This window comes from Oryctolagus cuniculus, chromosome 1 (assembly GCF_051225735.1).
Source record: "Oryctolagus cuniculus isolate XC-2025 breed Fujian yellow rabbit chromosome 1, ASM5122573v1, whole genome shotgun sequence".
Classification (NCBI taxonomy): Eukaryota; Metazoa; Chordata; class Mammalia; order Lagomorpha; family Leporidae; genus Oryctolagus; species Oryctolagus cuniculus.
In genome coordinates, this window is record NC_142867.1 from 176,759,986 (window position 1) to 176,782,495 (window position 22,510).

The window sequence follows — 22,510 nt, forward strand, 5'->3', positions numbered from 1 at the left end:
GGAGTGGGAGCAACTGGGAACTGAATCTTTGTAAGTTATTTCCTGTCTATAGATGATTTACGAAATGGGTCTGAGTCTAGTTTCTCTTGCCAGCAGAGTAAGGATAAAAAGAATTGCCCACAAGGTTTTCAAGAACATTAGATTAAAACATTTATGGAAACTGCTGAGCATGGGACCTGGAGACTACTGGGTAAATAAGAGTCCGCATAGCTATTAGGTTTAGGATTATAGTGTCTGATGAAGAGTAACAATCCAAGACATTTTTCAACTGTAGGTTTTAAAAACTTATAGCTTCATAACTCCCCTGTAATATTCCTGCTCATATTGATTGTTTTCAAATGGAAATATTTTTAAAGATCTTTTCTTAGTCTCATTCCTTGAGTTGAACCAACGTGAATGCTCTATTCACTAAGGACTTTCAATGTTTGATGCTAATATAAGAATCTGAAATGAGAGTCTTAGAGAATTTATGGCTAAATGAGTTAAGGGCACATAAAAGCTCAAAATGATTTGTTCAAGGAAGAATAGCTACTCTTTCTCATTCGCCTCATTCAGGGGGTGAACTGCTCCTTCTCTTCCTCTTCATCCCCCACATCCTAAACAGATTTCCTGAAAGACCTTCTGGTTAAGTTCTCATCCCCTTGGCAAGGCAACTTGTGTGCTGAGCCAGTCAGCTGTCTCATTGAGATTCACTGCCAGGTGGACAGCTTTGATGGCAAGGAGGTGGCGTTCCGCCCAGTTAAGCAGCTTTCAAGCCTCAAGCCATAAAGATGAGCTCCTGGCCCTCCTTCCTCCAGGAGGATACTGCAGACATATTGCCTGCCCTTGGAAGTATGGCTTTCCTGTGGTGCAAATCATTGAGCTGTGCAGAGCACCTTACTTACTGCTCGCTCCTCAGAGCACTGGAGACAGAGACCTTGTCCAGTTTCTTGCGTCAGCTTTTCTCTGTTAAAGATGCTGTTCAAGTAATTAACTTGAGTTCGAAGCAAGCAATAAGTACGTTAGGGGAATTTTTTTTTTCCCCAGGAAAAGCTGATTTTTCTATTCACCAGAAAAAAAGACATGTAGGAAATAAAAGATCCCACATTTCTGAATGAAACATCCTCTTCAATAGACCTTGCATAAATTTTCAGCTAAATAAACCAATAGCTATTACACTTGAGTTATGATGTTACCATTTCATCTGTACTTTATAGACATGAACCTGAGAACAAAAGACAGTCGTATGTTCAGCATGATACCTTAAAACTGAAACTCTCTTCTACATGTGTCTTCACATCACATACTGAATACGTGTCCATTAAAAATACAGATAATTAAGAGGAAGGGGAAATTACTCAATAAATCACCAATCAAAGAGAAGCACAATGGAGGAGACCTGTTTAGATGGCTCACCCACAAAGAACAGGCAGTTGCGGATTTTGCAATGAGGACTTGTTGGGCATGGAAAATGCCACACTTTCACCAACTCGCTGCCTCTCATAACTACAAGTGAGAGAAGTTTTCAAGGCCACTTCAGGCCTTGCCGTGCTTATGCAGGAGTTTGGTGAGTGAAGCCTGCCAATGTCCAACATTCATCTGGAAAATCTAAGAGGCAGAGGTGAGTCATCCAGCTGTGCAACTACTGAAACAAAAGCGATGAGTTGCCACACTGGGGTTAGCTGCATGCCCAGAGTGTGTCAAGCTGAAAGATGTGTGAATATTTACTGGGGGCGGAGGGTAGATCCAGCCGAACTTGACACCTTTTAAATCCTGCCCAAGTGCACACCCTACAAAGGGCTCTGGGCCCCTGATAGAGACAGCCAATGTGGAGGACCATGGGCAAACAGGAGGAGGAGCAGCTGAAAGCAAGTGGATTGACTACATCATGAGCTATTCAGTCAAACCGGGCTCCAAAAAGAAACAACATAGGCACACACATGTCCAAAAATGAGTGAGTCTTCCAAGCTGAGAAAATGTGCTGCTACCTAATAGGAGCACCAGTGAGGTAAGAATGTTTCTGTCTGTCTTTGCCAGTCTCCCTGGCCTCTATGTGTTTTTTTTTTTCACTCTCTTTGGGGTTAGTAGGATAAAGAAGAAAAGGTGAGAGGCAGCAGTGGAAATGGAGGAAAGTAAGGCTATATTTCCCCGTGTTACCTACAGACAGCTTGGCTAGAGTTCCTCCTAGCTGTCCAACTGAACTCCTGGGACAAAGTGAAGAGTGACATGTTGGTTCATATGGTAGATGGGCTTTTTTGAATTAATAGTTTGCATTACAACCTAATGTCATTGTATGATTTTTTTCCTTAATAGTGACCAAAAATATCATAGTACTCCAGAGACAAGAAAAGAACTTGAGTAAAAATTAAAAGGCTAGTAAGAGACATAAAAGAGTGTCATGTGTTCTCTTTCATAATGACTCAGTTCCACTGTTGTGGCTCCAAATGCATCCATAGAAAATATAGCAATGAATGGTTTGGCGGTTCTCTCATAAAAGTTTATTTACAGGTATAAGCAGTGGGCCAATTTGGCCCATGGACTACAGTGTGCCAAGTCTTGTTTTTATTGACTGCATGGAATTCCATTTGCAATTTTAACCAGATCTTATCTAGGCATTCCATGATTGTTGGACACTACGTTGATTTCTAGATTCTGCTATGAAAGGTGATGCTCAGTTGCATATCTTTGTCTGATGCTATTTTAATTACTTATAGTATGTTCCTGAAGTGCAATTCCTGGGTCAGGTTCCCTTTTAAGGGCTTTTGAACAATGTCGCCAGATTAGTCTCAAGAAAAGTTGGACCAGCTTTTAGAGTAACCAATGGTTGCCATGGAGAATACTTTGCACACACATCCCATAAATTTGAGGCTAAGGATATGGAAGCTGGGGCAGACAGCGTGCCTACAATGGTCTGTTCATTGCAGTCTTTGGACTAGAAGACAGTGAGGGCAAACTCTATTTCCTGACACTGCTTCTAACAGACATGCTGAGAATGGATTATTCCCAATGTCTGAATTCTCTGGCTACTGTCTGGCATCATACTTTGTTGATTTTGTTTCCATGGGCTGCCACGGTTACAAGCAGAGTGAACAAGTGAACCAAACCGAGAGTGGGCACACATGGCAAATGCTAACCCTACTCTAACCTTGTCGCACAGTGTGACCCTGGGCAAGGCCCTGCACCTCAGCTGTGTGGCAGCTTCGCTGCAGAAAATGGAATAGTGGCCTCCAGGAAGGAAGCAGAAGTTAAATGATGACACTACAAATATCAGGCATTAAGGAAAAGAGGTTTTTGACTTCATGGCAAGGAAGAGGCACACAAACTCTTTGTTTAGAGACAGATGTCTACAAATTCATCTAAAAATGGCAAGACAATAGAACCTTACTGCTTTTCCATTGTTTTAGAAAGCCAACAGAGTTGCTCACTCTAATCGTGAATTCAAAAAATCTTCTTCATCTTGCTAATCTATCTATAACTTCACCCATCAGTCTGGCCCTGTTTAAGCCCCAGGAAAACATGCATTGTGGACATGTGAAAGAGCTGCTCAGGCACAGTCACCCTTCCCTGCTCCCAGAAGTAGCCAACCATCTTCCTTGCTTTTGCTTGCTGCTTCCTGCCTCCTTCTGCTTCTGCACAGCTATTTTATTCCAACCTCATCTTCTAGAGGGTGGATCTGACCTCTTTATGCTAATAACCATTTCCTCACTGCTTGACAGGTGGACACTCCTTCATCTTTGAGAGTCTGGCTTAAGCCCCACCTGCTACAACCTTCAATCCAATTCTAAGAGCAGTAGGGTGAGGTTATCACCCTTAGTCATTCCCCTACAAAGGTGCAATGTCCATGTTCATGACTAGACAATCATCTCCAAAAAGGAAGGCACAGATCAGGACTCCAGGGCTTTGAAAACATCTCCTTTAAAAGTTTTATAGTGTCTGGATAAACCCAAAAAGGTTGACTACTCAATAGCATAATATCTACTCCAGCCTACCTACGCAATTACATCTATGTTTCTGCCAGCCTGCTTTTCTAAGATAGGAATCAGAAAAATTCACTTTCCTGTCTGAAATCTTTCAGTGACTGCTTTCCACCCTCAGGATTAAGTCCAATCTCCTTGGCAGGATCTAATGGGGCATGTTGCCATCTGACCTTCACCTTGCCAATCTCCTTGCTCATCGAGTTCATTTTCCTCCTCCAGTTCTCTGCACCCTCTACTCTCAAAACCAACTGTTTCCATACTCTAGATTTTAGCCAAGAAGGTGGAAGCCAGGCTGTGCATTGGAAACCTGTGGAGTGTTTTAAAAATAATGTTAATGTGAGAGGGAATGCATGGGAACTCTCTGTGCTCTCTGCTCATTGCTATTTCTGTTAACCTAAATCCACTCTGAGCAAAATAAACTGTACTAAATATTGCCAGAATATTTGGAGTGGATGACTGGTAGGTCTGTTGCACATTCAGGGTTAAGACCACTGCTGAGTCCATCCTGACAACTCATTCTTCAGAATAAGACACAGAACCTGAATGCTTCTACCAAGTCACTCGGGTTGTTATTTCCAGCAAGTGATTAGTCAGTTATCCAAGTCTTCATTTATGTTACTCCATTGTGAAAACCTCTGACTTCCCAGATGAGACAGATTGCTCTCTCCATGCTGTTCCATATTTCTCTGGACATGCCCTGTTATGGCATTTGTCACAGAGTAAAATCACATCTCCTCTGTCAGGGTAGCTCTGTCAAGGACGAAGCTAAGATTTCCTTATATTGCATCCTGACGTCCATGGTTAGTGCCAGACATACAGAGAACCTTGAAATGCTCAAGGAAGGAATGTGCATGATTTGTTTTGTGAATACAAAAAGTGATTAGGTGGATAATAGCCAATATAATTTGAGAACTTATTATGTGTTGGCCCTGTTATATCAGCTAAATGAACATGCTATCTAAGTCAACATTTACAAGGTGGAGTGTATATTTTAATTTTTCATTTGATACAAGAGTTAAGTAATTTGTCACACAGCTAATATGAAATCAGTTCAGCCCAGAGCTAGTGGCCATTATTTTCTATGTAGTTGCCCATATATGCAAGGAGCATCAAAGCTTCAGAGTCTCTGCTATTAAGGATATTTTAATCATTTCTAAGAATTTAGTCTATTTGAATCTAGAGTATTCAAAATTATCACCCACTGTCATGTATGTATGAGAGATTGGTTTAATTAAAGAATGTAATGAATGTCACATTACAATAAACCCACAAGTACCGAATGGTTCAGGAAACCAAACTTCTTAGGTTTAAATTCTAGCTCTATTACTAACTGTGTAACCTTGAGCAAGTTTTTGCTAAGGACCTCTCCTTAAGGCAGGGATATCAATAGTACTATTTAACTGCTATGAGGAATAAATATGTTTAGCTGTTAGAACAAGGTAGGACATATAGAAAGTACTAGTATACAAGAGCTATGGGTGTGCTTTCTTTTTTTACATTTTAAATTTACATAAAGGGAACAAATTTCATGTATTTCATATACACAGTTTTAAGAGCATATACTGCGCACCTCCTTCCCTGCCTCCCCACCTCCTCATTTTCTTCTTATTAATTTTTATAGTAACATACTTTCAATTTACTTTTTTTTTTTGACAAGAACAAATACCTTTATTGCATTCAAGGGTAAAATGTGAAATTGTACTTTTTTTTAATTTTTTTATTTTTTTTAACTTTTATTTAATGAATATAAATTTCCAAAGTACAGCTTATGGATTACAATGGCTTCCCCCCCATAACGTCCTTCCAACCCGCAACCCTCCCCTTATCCACTCCCTCTCCCCTTCCATTCACATCAAGATTCATTTTCGATTCTCTTTATGTACAGAAGATCAGTTTAGCATACATTAAGTAAAGATTTCAACAGTTTGCTCCCACACAGAAACATCAAGTGAAAAATACTGTTTGAGTACTAGTTATAGCATTAAATCACAATGTACAGCACACTAAGGACAGAGATCCTACATGAGGAGTAAGTGCACAGTGACTCCTGTTGTTGACTTAACAAATTGACACTCTTGTTTATGGCATCGGTAATCACCCTAGGCTCTTGTCATGAGCTGCCAAGGCTATGGAAGCCCCCTGAGTTCACTGACTCTGATCATATTTAGACAAGGCCATGGTCAAAGTGGAAGTTCTCTCCTCCCTTCAGAGAAAGGTACCTCCTTCTTTGATGACTCATTCTTTCCACTGGGATCTCACTCGTGGAGATCTTTCATTTAGGTTTTTTTTTTTTTCCCCAGAGTGTCTTGGCTTTCCATGCCTGAAATACTCTCATGGGCATTTCAGCCAGATCTGCATGCCTTAAGGGCTGATTCTGAGGCCAGAGTGCTGTTTAGGACATCTGCCATTCTATGGGTCTGCTGTGTATCTCACTTCCAATGTTGGATCATTCTCTCCCTTTTTGATTCTATCAGCTGGTATTTGCAGACACTAGTCTTGTTTATGTGATCCCTTTGGTTCTTAGTCCTATCATTATGATCAATTGTGAACAGAAATTGATCACTGGGACTAGTGAGATGGCATTGGTACATGCCACCTTGATGGGATTGAATTGGAATCCCCTGGTATGTTTCTAACTCTACCGTTTGAGGTAAGTCAGCTTGAGCATGTCCCGAATTGCACATCTCTTCCCTCTCTTATTCCCACTCTTATATTTAACAGCGATCACTTTTCAGTTAAGTTTCAGCACTTAAGAAGAATTGTGTATTGATTACAGTATTCAACCAAAAGTATTAAGTAGAACAAACAAAAAAAATACTAAGAGGGATAACATATTAAGCTGCTCATCAACAGTCAGGGTGAGGGCTGATCAAGTCACTGTTTCTCATAGTGTTCATTTCACTTTAACAGGTTTCCTTTTTGGTGCTCTTTATAATCACAAACTTAACTCTTCACTAAATAAAGAATTCAACAGGTAGTAAGTAGAAAAACTACTGTTCCTCAAGAGTATAGACAAGAGTTATAAACAATAATCAAACATCAAAATGTCAATTTCACTGGTACACATTATATTTTTTCACTCTGTATATTGGTTACGGTGTGTGTTTTCCGTAACCAAATCCAGTTGAAACTGGTTTCAGCCAAAAGTCATTCAGAAAGATGTCTTGCAACCTCTACCCTCATGGTATTTTTTATGTTGCAGAATTTGCATGAATAGCATATTACATGTATTGCATAATCTCTGCCCATTCATGACTATTTTCTTTTCATTTAATTGAGAGTTCACTGCACAAATAATCACTGTACAAATAACTTCCTGGTCTGTCCCCTGGGAATCACCTTAGTAGGTGTTGTGTGGTCACAGGCTTAAGATTTATGGCATGTTTCTATAATTGCTGTAATTTATGGTTCGTTTGAAGTCAGCATCGGAGCCAGCAGGCGACCAGTCCTACCTCAAGGGTAGCTACAACCAAAGCCTCTCCAGGACCAGGTCACAGCCTCAGCCACTTCAGGATGGTTCCCAGTACTCCTGCTGGTTGGCAAGGAATAGAGCAGAACCTGAGCTGCAAATCTGTCACCTGAGCTCACGCCAAACTTGTAGGACCAAGCTTCCAGTACGAGGACTGGGAGCCGAAAGGGGCCCCAAGAGACCAGTCAGGAAGCATAGGACTCTCTTTTAAGTGCCAAGATAAATGATCTAGCACAACAAGAAACAAAAACAGAAAGTTGCTAGAGATCTCAAATGGCCCATAAAATATTAGCCAAGTCAACAGATGTTTATTGAAAACTTACATTGAACCCCAAGTTCTCTTTAAGCCTAGCCCCCTTGTTAAACACTGCAATATCTGCTAATGCAATCTGAATAGCTTGACACTCTCAAGGCCTCTCATACTCACATCTTTCAGCAACATTTTGCTTGGCGTCTAGGATATTTCTTAAAAAAATCTGCTCTCAAAATTTTTAAGTGGAGAGATGTCATATAAAATCTGTATTTCTGGATTATTTTGGGAAAAAAGAGAAAACATCAGATCCGCTGCTCTGGGCTTACCACTCTGCATGCAACAGTTGGCATCTACTTTATAGCAACTACCTTTTTACATAGTGTACAGAGTGTGCAAGTCTACTATAGATACCTATACCTCATCTTCAGTTCTGTAGGTATTTGTTTTCAACCCCTGGGATTTCATGCAAAAACATTTATGGAACACCAAGTACTGAGCGATTGTTCAATTTGTGTTTGAGGTCTTAAGGGAGGAGTTTATGCTGTCAGGTTATATGATAAATTGGTACCTGGTAAAAATGTTCTGATCTTCAATAGTACAAGAGCAGTTTTATACAACTATCATATATATGTGCTTACCTTTGTCCTCACCCTCTGAGCAGGGATACAGTTTGGTGGACTAGAGAAAGACAATGCTTTGGGTCAGCCAAAATGGATTAAAATGCTGGTGCTTCCTCTCTTAGCAGTATAACTAACTCTCCCTGAGCTCGCTCTCAGAAGTTCTGTTTTCTCTTTTCCATAATGGAGATAATTAAATCGGCCTCACAGGGATATTGTGAGGTTTAAATTAATACTTTTGTGCTGTGCTCATGCTGTGGAGCTGTCCTGGAAATATTGGAGCAGCCTACGCTTTGTCAAGCTGAGAAACTTCTTTTATGGATCAAGACTTAGTGAGAAAGAACACAATTTATTCTCCAAAGTCTTCCAGCCCTCACTGTTCCTATAGCCTCCATCATTCTGCCCAGGGAACAGTGAAGGCTCTCACTTAAGGACTTCTACACTTACCTGTGGCAATGGGGTTTAATATATGTTTAAAATATGTTTCCCAATGGGAAACATTCTTAATATTCCTGGAACCTAATGCAGTGCTTTTTCAATATATGTTCAGTTAACAGTGACCCAGTAACAAGTGATTATATGCCCTTTATTTTCTTACCATTTGACTCATGCTTAATCACAATAATAACAAATCTTATTAGCTCAATTGCCTAGAACAGCTACATATACAATTGTGGTTATCCAAACTGTCCATTAAAAATATCTGAAATGAGCCTATGAAGAAAGAATTTTCTATTCATGCAATTTTTCTCAGACCAAAAAATATAATGACCAATTCCATGGATGTGTTTAAGATCCACATTCCCCAGAAACATATGATAAATCCTCTTTCTCCTTGAATCAGTAAGTAATTTTGAATGAATACATTTTTAGATTTCAGACATTTATTAAAATTTAAACTAAGCTCTTTGAGGGCAAGGTACTTATATGTTCTCTTTATTGATATATACCAATTCTGAGAGCACAGTTTGGCATATTAGAGACATTCAATATTTACTGAAAAATAAAACACAAATGAATAGGCCCAGAACACACTAGACTTGCAAGCACTTTGTAGGAGGTAATATCATACTACATGCCAGCTGATATAGGACTCATTTTCTATATATCAACTTCATTTATTTCATAGCTCCTCTGTAGGGTTGTTCCATTATCATTATACTGTTTTAGAGTAAAGCGGATTCTTCAAAAGATTTGCATTGTCTACTCCACTAGTCATGCCTACTTTTTTTTAAGATTTATTCATTTGAAAGGCAGAGGAGGAGAGAGAGAGAGAGAGAGAGAGAGAAAGAGAGAGAGAGAGAATCTTGCATCTGCAAGTTCACTCCCCAAATGACCACAATGGCCAGGGCTAGACCAGGCCAAAGCCAGGAGACAGGAGCTTCTTCCAGGTCTCCCATATGGGTGCAGGGGTGCAGAGGCTCAAATACTTCAGCCATCTTCCACTGCTGTCCCAGGTGTATTAGCATGGAGCTAGATGGGAAGTGGAGCAGTGCCCATATGGGACTTGAACCAGTGCCCATATAGGATGCTGGCACTCTAGGTGGTGTCTAAACCTGCTATACCACAGAACCAGCAGTGCCCATATGGGATGCCTGTGCCACAGGCAGAGGCTTAACCTACTACGCCACAGTGTCTGCCCCCATGCCCACTTTTGAAGTTTGTATCTAACAAGAAAGCATAGACATGCAGTAGTTATACTTCTAGGAGACTGATGGGATAGGAAAGGCATGGGTATTTTCACTTTCCTTGTGGATATTAACTCAAGTCATAAAGTTGTCAATGGACATAGGCAACATCTCAAGTAGAGGAGCTGCTGTTGAATTTCCTGATTAATATGACAAATAAGTTTTTACTTTTAGTCCTGATCTGGCTAGCTTGGCAAGCAGAATTAAAGTCTTCTAAGAGATGAAACACCTAATATATCTGCACATGTGATTTCACCTTAGGAACCTCATTTTCATTTATTCAAATGTGCCTCTCTGGAGTTCATCAGCTTTGATGGAGGAGGTCCTAGTTTGCCTTAGACAGTCCTGGTTTTTGTTTCTTGTTCTAGTGTTATTGTTGATTGGGCTTCCTTTGTCTCTATCTATAGGATCTCAATGAAAAGATTGATGACTACTTTCATGGAACAATACTTTCTTGAAGATCATTATTTGCAATTGCTAGAGGAACAACAACAGAAATTAGCATAAATTTCCTCAACAATTTTATAGGTAAACAAATCTAGTGACGAAGATCACATGTGTGTCCAGTAGAATTTTTTTCAGAATATCCCACCTACACCTAGTACCCCAACTCATCTTTCTGTGTGTGTTTTTTTTTTACATTGCAGTTTTTTGAACTTCCTTTTTTCTTTAATGTAAAGGAAACAGATTTCATGCATCCCATAGGTACAGTTCCAAGAAAACAACACATTTTCCTTCCTCCCTCTCTACCCCAAACCTCCTTCCTCTCTCCCTTCTCTTCCTTTTGTCAAGGATTTCAAACACATAATTATTATCCACTCTATTCACAGGTTTAATTCAGCAATAACCATAATATTCAACAAGTAAAAACTAGGAAGACCACAGTACCAAAGGAGTATAAATAAGAGCTAAAAACAATAATCATATCACAAAATGTCCAATTCATTCCTGTAAATGACTTGGTATGATATATTTACTGCTATATATCAGAGATAACATACAGTATTTGTCTTTTTGAGACTGGCCTGTTTGACCATATGGGTTCTAATTGCGTCACTTCATTGCAAAAGACAGGAGTTGATGCTTCATGGATGAGTAGTATTCCATCCTATATATATGTAAACGTATATCACATTTTCTTTATCCAGTATTCAGTTGATTGAAATCTTATCTATTTTTTTCTTTTGACAGGCAGAGTGGACAGTGAGAGACAGAGAGACAGAGAGAAAGGTCTTCCTTTGCCGTTGGTTCACCCTCCAATGGCCGCCATGGCTGGCGCGTTGCGGCCAGCGCACTGTGCTGATCTGAAGGCAGGAGCCAGGTGCTTCTCCTGGTTTCCCATGGGGTGCAGTGCCCAAGCACTTGGGCCATCCTCCACTGCACTCCCAGCCACAGCAGAGAGCTGGCTTGGAAGAGGGGCAACCAGAACAGAATCCGGCACCCCGACCAGGACTAGAACCCCGTGTGCCAGCACCACAAGGAGGAGGATTAGCCTAGTGAGCCGTGGCGCCGGCCTCTATATCTTATCTATTTTGAATTGAGCTGCAATAAACATCAGGGTACAGGTAACCCTTTCATATGCAGATTTCATCTCCTTTGGGTAAATTCCCAGGAGTGCGATGTCTGGGTCATATGATAGATCTATTTTTAGATTTCTGAGGAATCTCCATACTGTCTTCCATAATGGTTGTACCAATTTTTGAGTTGCTGGGTTCGTTTAGCTAGTGTTTTGTTGAGGATTTTTGCATTTACATTCATCACTGACACTGGTCTATAGTTGTCTTTCATTGTGTATCTGTTTCTGGTTTTGGAATTAAGGTGATGCTGGCTTCACAAAAGGAATTTGAGATGATTCCCTCCCTTTCAATTGTTTTGAATAGTTTGTGAAGAATTGGAATTATTTCTTTAAAAGTTTGTTAAAATTCAGTGGTGTACCCATCCAGTCCTGGGTTTTCCTTTTTGGGAGGGTCTTTATTACTGATCAAAACTCTGTCTTGGTTATTGTTCTATTAAAGTTTTCTATGTCTTCAAGATTCCGTTTTGATAGATGTATGTCCAGAAGTTTATCCATTTCTTCCAGAATTTCCAATTTGTTCCCATATAGCTGTTTGTAGTAGTTGCTGATGCCTTTACTTCTGTGGGATCCATTGTAACATCTCTTTTTTCATCTCTGATTTTCTTAATTTGGGTCTCTCCTTTTTTTTTTTTTTTTGGTTAGTTGTGTCAATGGTGTTTCAATTTTGTTTGTTTTTCTAAAAAAACCTCTTCATTGCACTGAACTTTTATAGTTTTAGTTTCAATTTTGTTTTATATCTTCTCTAAATTTAGTTATTTTTCCTATTTGTTTGTGGTTTCAGCTTTTTCTTGCTTTTCTATGTCCTTGAGATGCATTGTTAAATCATTTATTTGATGCCTTTCTAATTTATTGATTGCTACAAACTTCCTTCTTAATACTGCTTTTGCTGTATCCCATAAAATTTGATATGTTTTATTGTCATCTTCATTTGTTTCCAGGAATATTTTTATTTCCCTTTTCATTTCTTCAATGATCCACTGTTCTTTCAGGAGTATGTTGTTCAGTATCCATGTGTTTGCACATTTTCTTGAAATTCTTAAGTTGTTAATTTCCAGATTCACTCCATTGTATATATGGTATAATTTCATTTTTTTAAATTTATTGAGATTTGCTTTATGGAATGTGGTCTATCCTAGAGAAAGTTCCATGCACTGATAAAAAGAATGTGTAATCTGCAGCTATGAGACAAAATGTTCTGCAGATATCAATTATGTTCATTTGATCCATAGTGTAGATTAACTCTCTGCTGTTTCTTTATTGATATTTTTGTCCTTTTTAAGATGTATTTTATTTATTTCAAAGGTAGAGTAGAGAAGAAGTGACAGAGAAAAAGAGAGGCCTCCCATCTGCTGGTTCACTCCCCAAATTGTTGCAGCAGCTGGGGCTGGGTCATGCCAAAGCCAAGAGCCAAGAACTTTTTCTGGGTTACTCATGTGGGTGCAGGGGCCCAAGCACTTGGGCCATCATCTGTTCCTTTCCCAGGTGCATTAGCAGGGAGCTGGATTAGAAGTATAGTAGCTGGGACTTGAACCAGTGTCATATGAAATGCTGGCATTCTAGGTGGTGGCTTAACCTGCTACACCACAGCACCAGCCCCTTCATTGTTGATTTTCTAATTGATCTGTCAGTTGATGAAAGTGGTGTTTAGAAGTCTATCATTACTATTGTATTGGACTCTATATGGCACTTTAGACCCATTAATATTTGTTTTAAACAGCCAGGTTCCCTGGCATTGGTTGCATATCCATTTACTATGGTCACATTGTCTTGTTGAATTGATCCCTTAATCATTACAAAATGCCCTTCTTCACTTCACTGGTTCACTCCCTAATTGGACACAATGGCTGGAGCTGTGCCTATCCAAAGTCAGGAATCAGGAGCTTCCTCCGGGTCTCCCACATGGATACAGGGGTCCAAGGACTTGGGCCATCTTCTACTGCCTTCCCAGGCCATAGCAGAGAGCTGGATTGGAAGTGGAACAGCCGGGACTAGAACCAGTTCCCATATGGGACTGCAGTCAGTGGCTTTCTCGCTACAACACAGCACCGGTCCCTAAAATATTTCTGGTAAGTCAGCTGTTAGTCTAATTAGAGATCCACTGAAGTTAATCTGGCATTTCTTTCATGGATTTCAGAATCTTTTGTGTTTTACTGTTTAAAGTTTGACTAATATTTCATGGTGAAGATCTTCAGAGTTCCATGTTCTTCTTGTTTTTGGATGTATATTTCTCCAAATTAATGAAGTTTGCTGCTGTTATTTCACTGAATAGGCTTTCTAATCCATTCTCTCTTTCCACACCTTTGGGAACTCCTAAGATAGATATGTTTGATCATTTGATAGTAACCCATAAATCTCCAATGCTATTTTCAGTTTTTCTATTTTTTTTTCTTTTTTTTTCAGACAGAGATATTTCCAAGGATTTGTCTTCTAGCTCGGCTATTCTTTCTTCCACCTCACCAAGTCTGTTGTTATGCCTTTCACTGTATTTTCTATTTAACCCACTGAATTGTTCACTTCTAATGTTTCAGTTTGATCTCTCTTCAGTGTGTCTATCTCTTGTCAAAATGCTTCATCTATGTCATATATGGATTTGTATATCTTATGTGTTTGCTTCTCTGCGTTTTTGAGTAACCTTATGGTCATCTTTTTTAATTCTTTAACAGGCATTTCATCAATTTCTTCATCTTCATATTCCAATATTACAGCATTATTGTGTTCCTTTTGATAGTCCTACTGTCTTCCTTGTTCATATTCCTTGTGTTTCTGCATTTATGTGTAGACATTTGTGCAAACACTGTTTCTCTTCTCTGATTGATTTTAACTTTGATATATGCCTGTGTGGCTTAATGAAGTGTCTACTCCTTCAGTGGATATCCAGAGTCATGTGCTGGGTGGAGTCAGGGTACTTTGGTCAGTGCTCAAGTGTGGGCAAGGGTGCAAAGTGACACCCAAGTTGGGCATGGCAGATCTCCTCTATTGTCAGCTCAGGGAGCATATGATCACATTGGCTGGCATGGTCACAGCCTCATCTCCTCTCTGCCAAAGTGATAAATGCCCAGGGTTAGCCTACAGTGGCTACCCACCACCACTACCACCCATGAGGTGCATGAATCACACAAAGAATCTGTGTTGTCCTTAGTATTCACACAGAACCCTCTGCAATGACTGATCCAAGGCACTCAGGAAACTCTGAGCCTCTGAAGTCAGACAGAGTGATTTCTCAGAAACCCAGTTTCACTACACAACCTCTAGTAAAGTCATAAAATTCACATAGTCATAGTCATAGTGTCATTGTTCCCAGAGTCATTGGGAACAGGGGATTCACTCATAGAATTAATGTTAAGGGAACCTGCCCTGTCCATGGAGAGCACTTGACATTCTCTGAGCCAGCTGCCTGTCTTATTACTATCTTTGTATAGTTTGTACCAGGTAGAAAGTGATCATTTAACCAGTTTTGTTGGCCATAGGTGCTTCAGAACAACTTTTCACTTGTCTGCATTATAGAAACATTACATCTAAAATATTATTTCATTATAAGTTGCCAGTCTGGGCTTTTCTAGGTATTAGTCTGCAAGAATCAGTTGACCTCAGAAAAGCTTTTATATGGTTGATGATTGTTGTGTGTGTGCTTTTTGCTTTCTTTTGGAGAAAATAATTAGGAAAAGTGATTATTTCTTTTAGACTATTGATACTTTCTTGCCATTTGAGTTCACAAATGGGAATGAATCAATTTGAACAATAATGCAGAGATTTAGGTTAGACTCTTGGCTATTTTTTTCTTTGCAAGCATCTGTACTATAACACTAGCATTGAAGTACGACTTCAGGTCACAGTAACTCATTGAATCACATAAATTCCACAAGGAAAAAAACAAGCAATTTCTGATTTTATATCTTTTTTAAATTATTAGAAGCTTTTAAGTTATTTGAATGTATAATCTGTCTACATGAACATTTCCAAAAATGTTAAAAATTCTCAATATCCCTGTGAAGACTGCATAATAGAGGGAAGGAATCTGGCCCAACAATTATACTGCCAGATAAAAATGAGAGAAATAAACAAAATTGGCAAACCATTGGCTCACCTAACCAAAAACATAAAAAAGGAGAGAAGAAAATTAGTAAAAATCAGAGATAAAAATTGAGATGTGAAAACTGATGCCACATAAGCAAAAATATTAACCAGAAATTTTCACAAATAAGTATATGCCAACCACCTAGAAAATCTAGAAGAAATGGGTAGATTTCTGGATATACAACTTACCAAAATTAAAGCATGAAAACATAGAAAACTTAAATAGATTAATAACCAAGATGGAGATTGAATCAGTAACAGACTCTCCCAACAAAGGAAAGCCCAGAACTAGATGACTTCACTGCTGAGTTCTACAAAACTTTTAAGAAGAAATAACTCCAATTCTTCTCAAACTCTTCAAAATAATTGAAAGGGAGAGAATCCCCCAAAATCCTTCTATGAGACCAGCATCCTTATTCCAAATCCAGAAAAATGAAACAAAGGAAACTGCAGACCAATATTCTTGATTAACATAGATACAAAAATTCTCAACAAAATTGTAGCTAATCGAATCAAGAAACATCAAAAAGACCATCCATGTAGACTCAGTGGAATTTAGCCTTGACATGCAGAGATGGTTCAACATAAGAAAATCTATAATCATGATATATCAAATTAAAATTAACAAACTGAAGAATAAAATTAATATGATTACCTCAATAGATGCAGAGAAAGAATTTTATAAAATACAATACTCCGCCGGCGCCGCGGCTCACTAGGCTAATCCTCCGCCTAGCGGCGCTGGCACACCGGGTTCTAGTCCCGGTCGGGGCGCCGGATTCTATCCCGGTTGCCCCTCTTCCAGGCCAGCCCTCTGCTGTGGCCAGGGAGTGCAGTGGAGGATGGCCCAGGTGCTTGGGCCCTGCACCCCATGGGAGACCAGGAAAAGCACCTGGCTCCTGGCTCCTGCCATCGGATCAGCGCAGTGCGCCGGCCGCAGCACGCCAGCCGCGGCGGCCATTAGAGGGTGAACCAACGGCAAAGGAAGACCTTTCTCTCTGTCTCTCTCTCTCTCACTGTCCACTCTGCCTGTCAAAAAAAAATAAAAATAAAAATAAAATAAAAGAAGAAAAAAAAAATAAAATACAATACTCTTTCATGGTAAAAATGTTCAGCAAATTGGATATAGAAAGAACATTCCTCAGCACAACATGACAAACACACAGCCAGCATCATACTGAATAGGAGAAAAGCTAGAAGAATTTCCACTAGGACATAGAACCAGACAAGGATGTTCACTCTCACCACTGCTATTTGATATATTTCTGGAAGTTTTAGCCACAGTTATTAGGCAAGAAAAAGAAGTCAAAGGGATACATATCATAAAGGAGAAAGAGAAATTATTGCTGTTTGCAGATGACATGATCCTATACATGGGGGATCCAAAGGACTACACTAAGAGGCTGTTGGAACTTATAAGCGAGTTTGGCCAACTTGCTGGATATAAAATCAGCACACAGAAGTCACTAGCACTTGTATACGCAGACAATGCCATAACTGAGAAAGAATTCAAAACATCAATCCAAACCACAATTGCTTTGAAAAACAAACAAAAAAACATAGTGACTTTGGATAAATTTAAGTGAAGATATGAAAAATCTCTACAATAAAAATTGCAGAACTTTAAAGGAAGAAACAGAAAGTGACACAAAAAAATGGAAAAATCTTCCATGTTTGTTGATCAGAAGAATTAATGTTATCAAAATATTCATACTGCCCAAAGCAATTTACCAATTCACTGAGATCCCACTCAAAAGACCAAGGACATTCTTCTCTCAGATCTATAAAAAAATACTCTAAAATCCATACAGAAACACAAGACTCTGAAAAACTATGCAATGTTAAACAATAAAAACAAAGTTGGAAGCATCAGAATACCAGGTTTCAAGACACACTGCAGGGCACCTATAAACAAAATAGCCTGGTACTCACACAAAAATACACATAAAGGCCAATGGAACAGAATAGAAACCCCAGAAATAATTAAATGCATCTACAACCAGCTAATATTTGACAAAGGAACTAAAATCAATCCTAGGAGAAAGGACAGTCTCTTCAACAAATGGTGTTGGGAAAATTGGATTTTCACATGCAGGAACATGAAACAAGGCACCACTTTATAAATTACATAGAAATCAACAAACAATGGATCAAGGATCTATATCAATGGCCTGATATAATCAAATTACTCAGGAAAATATAGGGGAAAAACTGCAAGACAATGGCCCACGCAGACTTTTTGGAAAAATCCTCAGAAGCATAGGAAGTAAAAGAAAAAATATAAATGGGATTATACCAAGGTAAGAAGCTTCTGTACCACAAAGAAAACACTAAACAAAGTGAACATGCAACTGACAAAATGGGAGAAAATATTTGCAAACTATGCATCTGATAAAGGAAAAAAAATGAGTTCAAGAATCTCAAACTCAGCTCAATGGGCAAAGCATAATAACTGTAATTTTTCAAAAGAGGAAATATAAATGCCTACAGACACATGAAAAAATTCTCAGGATCACTAGCCATCAGGGAAATGCAAATCAAAACCACAACAAGGTTTCACCTCACTCCAGTTAAAATTGCTATAAGCATATGAAGCGATTATCTGTACTTCCATTCACAATAGCTAAAATATGGAATCAACCCTTGAGATTCTATGATGATTGTTTATAGCCCTTGTCTCTACTGTTGAGGAACAGTGTTTTTTTCTTCATACTATTTGTTGAACTCTATACTTCGTGTAGCGTTAACCTTATGATTATAAAGTAAACTGAAAATAGATCTTTGTAAAAATTAAGGATGGGTGGGGTGGTAGTGCTGTGGTGTAACAGGTTAAAGCCCCAGCCTACAGTGCTGGCATTCCATAGGGGCACCAGTTCTAATCCTGGCTGCTCCTCTTCTGATACAGCTCTCTTCTATGGCCTGGGAAAGCAGTAGAATATGGCCCAACTCCTTGGGCCCCTGAACCCATGTGGGAGACATGGAAGAAGCTCCTGGCTCCTGGGTTCAGATCAGTTCAGTTCTGGCTGTTGCAGTCATTTGGGGAGTGAACCAGCAGAATGGAAGACTTTCTCTCTCTCTCTCTCTCTCTCTCTCTCTCTGGCTCTACTTCTCTCTGGAACTTCTCTGTCTTTCAAAAGAAATAAAAATAATTTTTTTTAAAAATTAAGAGTGGGAATAGGAGAGGGATGAGGAAGAAGGGTGGCACATGGGCAGAAGGGAGGGTAGGGTAGGAAGCATCATTATGTCCCTAAATCTGTACATAAGAAATACAAAAACTAGTATACCTTAAATAATTTTTTTAAAAGTATGGATATCATCTAAAACTTAAAAAATAACAAATGTTGATGAGTATGTGAAGAAAAAGCTACCCAATACACTGTTGGTGGTACTATAAACTAGTACAGTTACAGAAGATAGTATGGGGAGTCCCTAAAATTCAGAAAGCAGAGCTACCATACTACCCAGCTATCCCACTCCTGGAACTACACCCAAAGGAAATGAAACCAGCACCTGAAAGGATTATCTGTAGCCCCATGTTTATTGCAGCTCAACTCACAATAGCTAAGATATGGAATCAACTCTGAATTCCATCAACTGATGACTGGATAATGAAAATGTGGCATATATACACAGGATGCAGTATTGCTCATCCATAAAAATAATGAAATCCTATCCTATGCAACAAAATGGATACAATTGGAGAAGACAATTATGCTTAGTGAAATAAGTCAGATCAAAAATGACAAATATGTTTTCTCTGATTTCTAGTTAGCTATTATTTAGATTACAAAAAAAAAAAATCCTGAATGTGTAAGGGTGAAGTTGACATCTTTTGATTTCATTAGCATTTATAGCCCTTGGCTATATTCCTGTGGAACAACAATCTCTTTACTTTTTACTTGTTGAATACAACATTTAGTGCAATATTAAGCCCATGATTATAAAGTAAATTGGAAATATGCTATCGCAAAAATTAAAAGAGAGAAAAGGAAGGAAGGAGGGGGGATAAGAGAGATATCCTTATGTTATTAGAATTGTATCTTTGAAATACATGAAATCTGTTCTCTTTATCTTAATAAAAACATATTTAAAAACATAAACTTACACCACATCATAATACATGAGTTCAATTCCTTGGCTCTAAGATGGACATTTGGACATAACTGAGTAGACATTTTACCAGATTATTTCAATGCATTTATTCTTTAAAACAGTAGTTTTTTTTCCCTAGAGAAAAAAGGTAGTCAAGGAGTTAAATAAAAATCTGCCTGCAAAAGTTTCATCACAGAGTTGTTTGTATACTGCTGAAAAATTGGAGACAACCTAAATATACCACAGAAGACTATTTTAAAAATTTATGGTATATATAGTTCATGGAACACTGCAAAAACCCATATTGTAAAGAATATTTTGTGACATAGGAAAATATTTATAATGTGATTATTCATGTTCTTTGTTGTGCTTAGCTTATTTTGAAATTTTCTAAAATGATTATGTATGGGTACATAACTTTTTCATTTTCATAAAATGAATAAGAAATTGCATTACTTTATAAACATAAATTTAAAGAAATAAATCAATTACATCTAGAATCTTATCACCCTGGATTATCACATTACTTTTAAAAGTATGTTGTTTTTTATTTTGTTGTCAATTTTTAATAAAAAAGATATATAGCATATGAATGTTTTGTTATTTGACTGTTACCTCACCAACTGAGAGATGTGAGCCAATTTATTTTTTGCCCTCCACACACTACCATAAATTTTATTTAGATAGTCAGAAATCCATCTCATATTCAAGAAAAATAAGCACATGATTTTTATAGCCAGAAAAGTAATTTCTAGCAATGGGATCACAGAAAACACATATAAAATTCTGACTTGCAGATCTGAAAAAGCTATTATTTAGGCTCAACATTGAATCTTTGGAAAATATTCACTGATATAGTTATGTTTACTATTTCTCTGTACCCTCCATGTAGTGATAAACAATTATTGGGTATAGGAAGGTTATAGAAGTTAGCAGCAAAAAGTAAACAATACCTCCCATCACCCAGAATATTGACTCTAAATAAAGTGTCATAGAAATTGAAAGTAGGTGTTAATTTTCAGAATAGAACAGATCTGTATCCCAGGTTCTGATGGATCCATTACAGGTGTTTCACCTATGCCCTTAAGCTCCCAGGGGGACAACAGAGATTCTAAGATGGCTATAAGGTGCACTGAGACTGAAGATCATCCTAATTAAGTCCCTGACTTCTCCAACAGGAGAAGATGGAAGAGGTAAATGCTTTTAATGGTATCTGATATTATTGGATCTGAAATCCAATGTCCTAGACCTGGAAGGGAGTTGCAGTTTTGAGGAGGAGATACTACACTCGACAGCTGCTTGGTTTTGGCTGCCCTGTGACTAGAAAAGAAAAGAAGAACAAAAAAGATGATGCCATCTCCATCACATGATCATGCTCAAGGATCAGATAGAACTGTGCTGCATGCCATAGAATGCTGATAACAGACCAAAGAGCAAAGCTAACATCATCACTATGACTTGTAAAACGTGATAAGAAGCCTAGACTGCAGGGAAAGAAGCTTCTGAACTGACTGTATCTAAACCAAAAATGACTAACTGTACCCAAATTGGCCTGAGATAATATTTTCTGCCAAAATGTAGAATGAAACTCAAAATAGGAATTGCGTTAATGAAAAATGAAATTCAGTTGAGTCCATATCTCAGTGAAAGACTGATATACTCACACTTATCACCCATTTCATTGTGAACATATTTCTGTGCAAAAAATGTACATGCAATCATCAGAAACTTATACCATCTCAGTCAATTTTAGTGAGAGAACACATATAGCTCAACTGGGTTCAAAAGGCGTTAAAAGGCAATTTAATGTTATATACTAAATGTCCATGAATGGTATAATAATATATATGAAAATGAAAACACAAAATGAGCATGAGGAAATGTGAAATATACATAATTTAAAACTTCAGAATAGTCCTTTCTACATAAATACTATGCATATCATAAAAGAATGACATTTAATTACATGAAATTAAAACATTTAGGGAAAAATTCCCTTAAAAAGACCAAAGACAAAACAGTAATCAGAGAAAATCCTAGCATTTGCAAGCACTTTGATAGAAAATTACTAATTTTCTTAAAAATATAAAAATTACTGGAAATAAGAAAAAGACTAATAACCTCATAGACTAACAGCCATGACCAGACTAACAGGACATAAATCTATACATAAAAATGAAAGAAAAGTTCAAAGAAATGCACAAACCAATTTGTAATTCTTAAAACTAAAATATTTTTCACTATTTATATTGATTAAAAACAAATGATAGAATATTGTGTTGAAAGTAGAATCAGGCATTTTGTTATGTTGCAAGTGAGAAAGTTATTTCATGCAAAATTTTGAACATTTGAAATATTTATCAACATTTAAAATCCATATAACTTCACAAATAGGAGTTGTACATAAATGGAATCTTATTAGTGATTAGTATATTCAGAAAGCAGACATTGTTATATTATTTACAATGGAAATGATTACAAATAGCCCACTTTTTAATTGATAAGACCTGCACAAATACATTGTATCTATACAATGTAATAAGGCAGTTCCATTTAAACAGACACAGAATTATTCCAGATAGATACTTGTAGGTGAAAATAAAAGCAACATTGAACCATGTGTGTAGTCAGCATGATTATTATCATTCTGAAAACAATACCAGGAGATACACATTACTCATCTATGAGTATGTGCATACCTTTCTTGAACCATACACAAGAAATTGATTACTAACTATAGTATCTCTGGGAGGGTAGGTGAAAAACTTAGAGACATTAATTGATA

The 22,510-nt window shown here is 37.9% G+C and overlaps 1 long non-coding RNA gene across 1 annotated transcript in view; it reads left to right on the forward strand.

The window, feature by feature from the left end:
- Positions 1–1,615: 1,615 nt before the first annotated feature.
- The window catches only part of LOC127491035 (uncharacterized), a 47,918-nt gene continuing 27,023 nt past the window's right edge, over positions 1,616–22,510 (forward strand). Inside the window, exon 1 of the long non-coding RNA XR_016223626.1 lies at positions 1,616–1,987. This is a non-coding gene — a long non-coding RNA (uncharacterized LOC127491035). The remainder of the gene's footprint in view (positions 1,988–22,510) is intronic.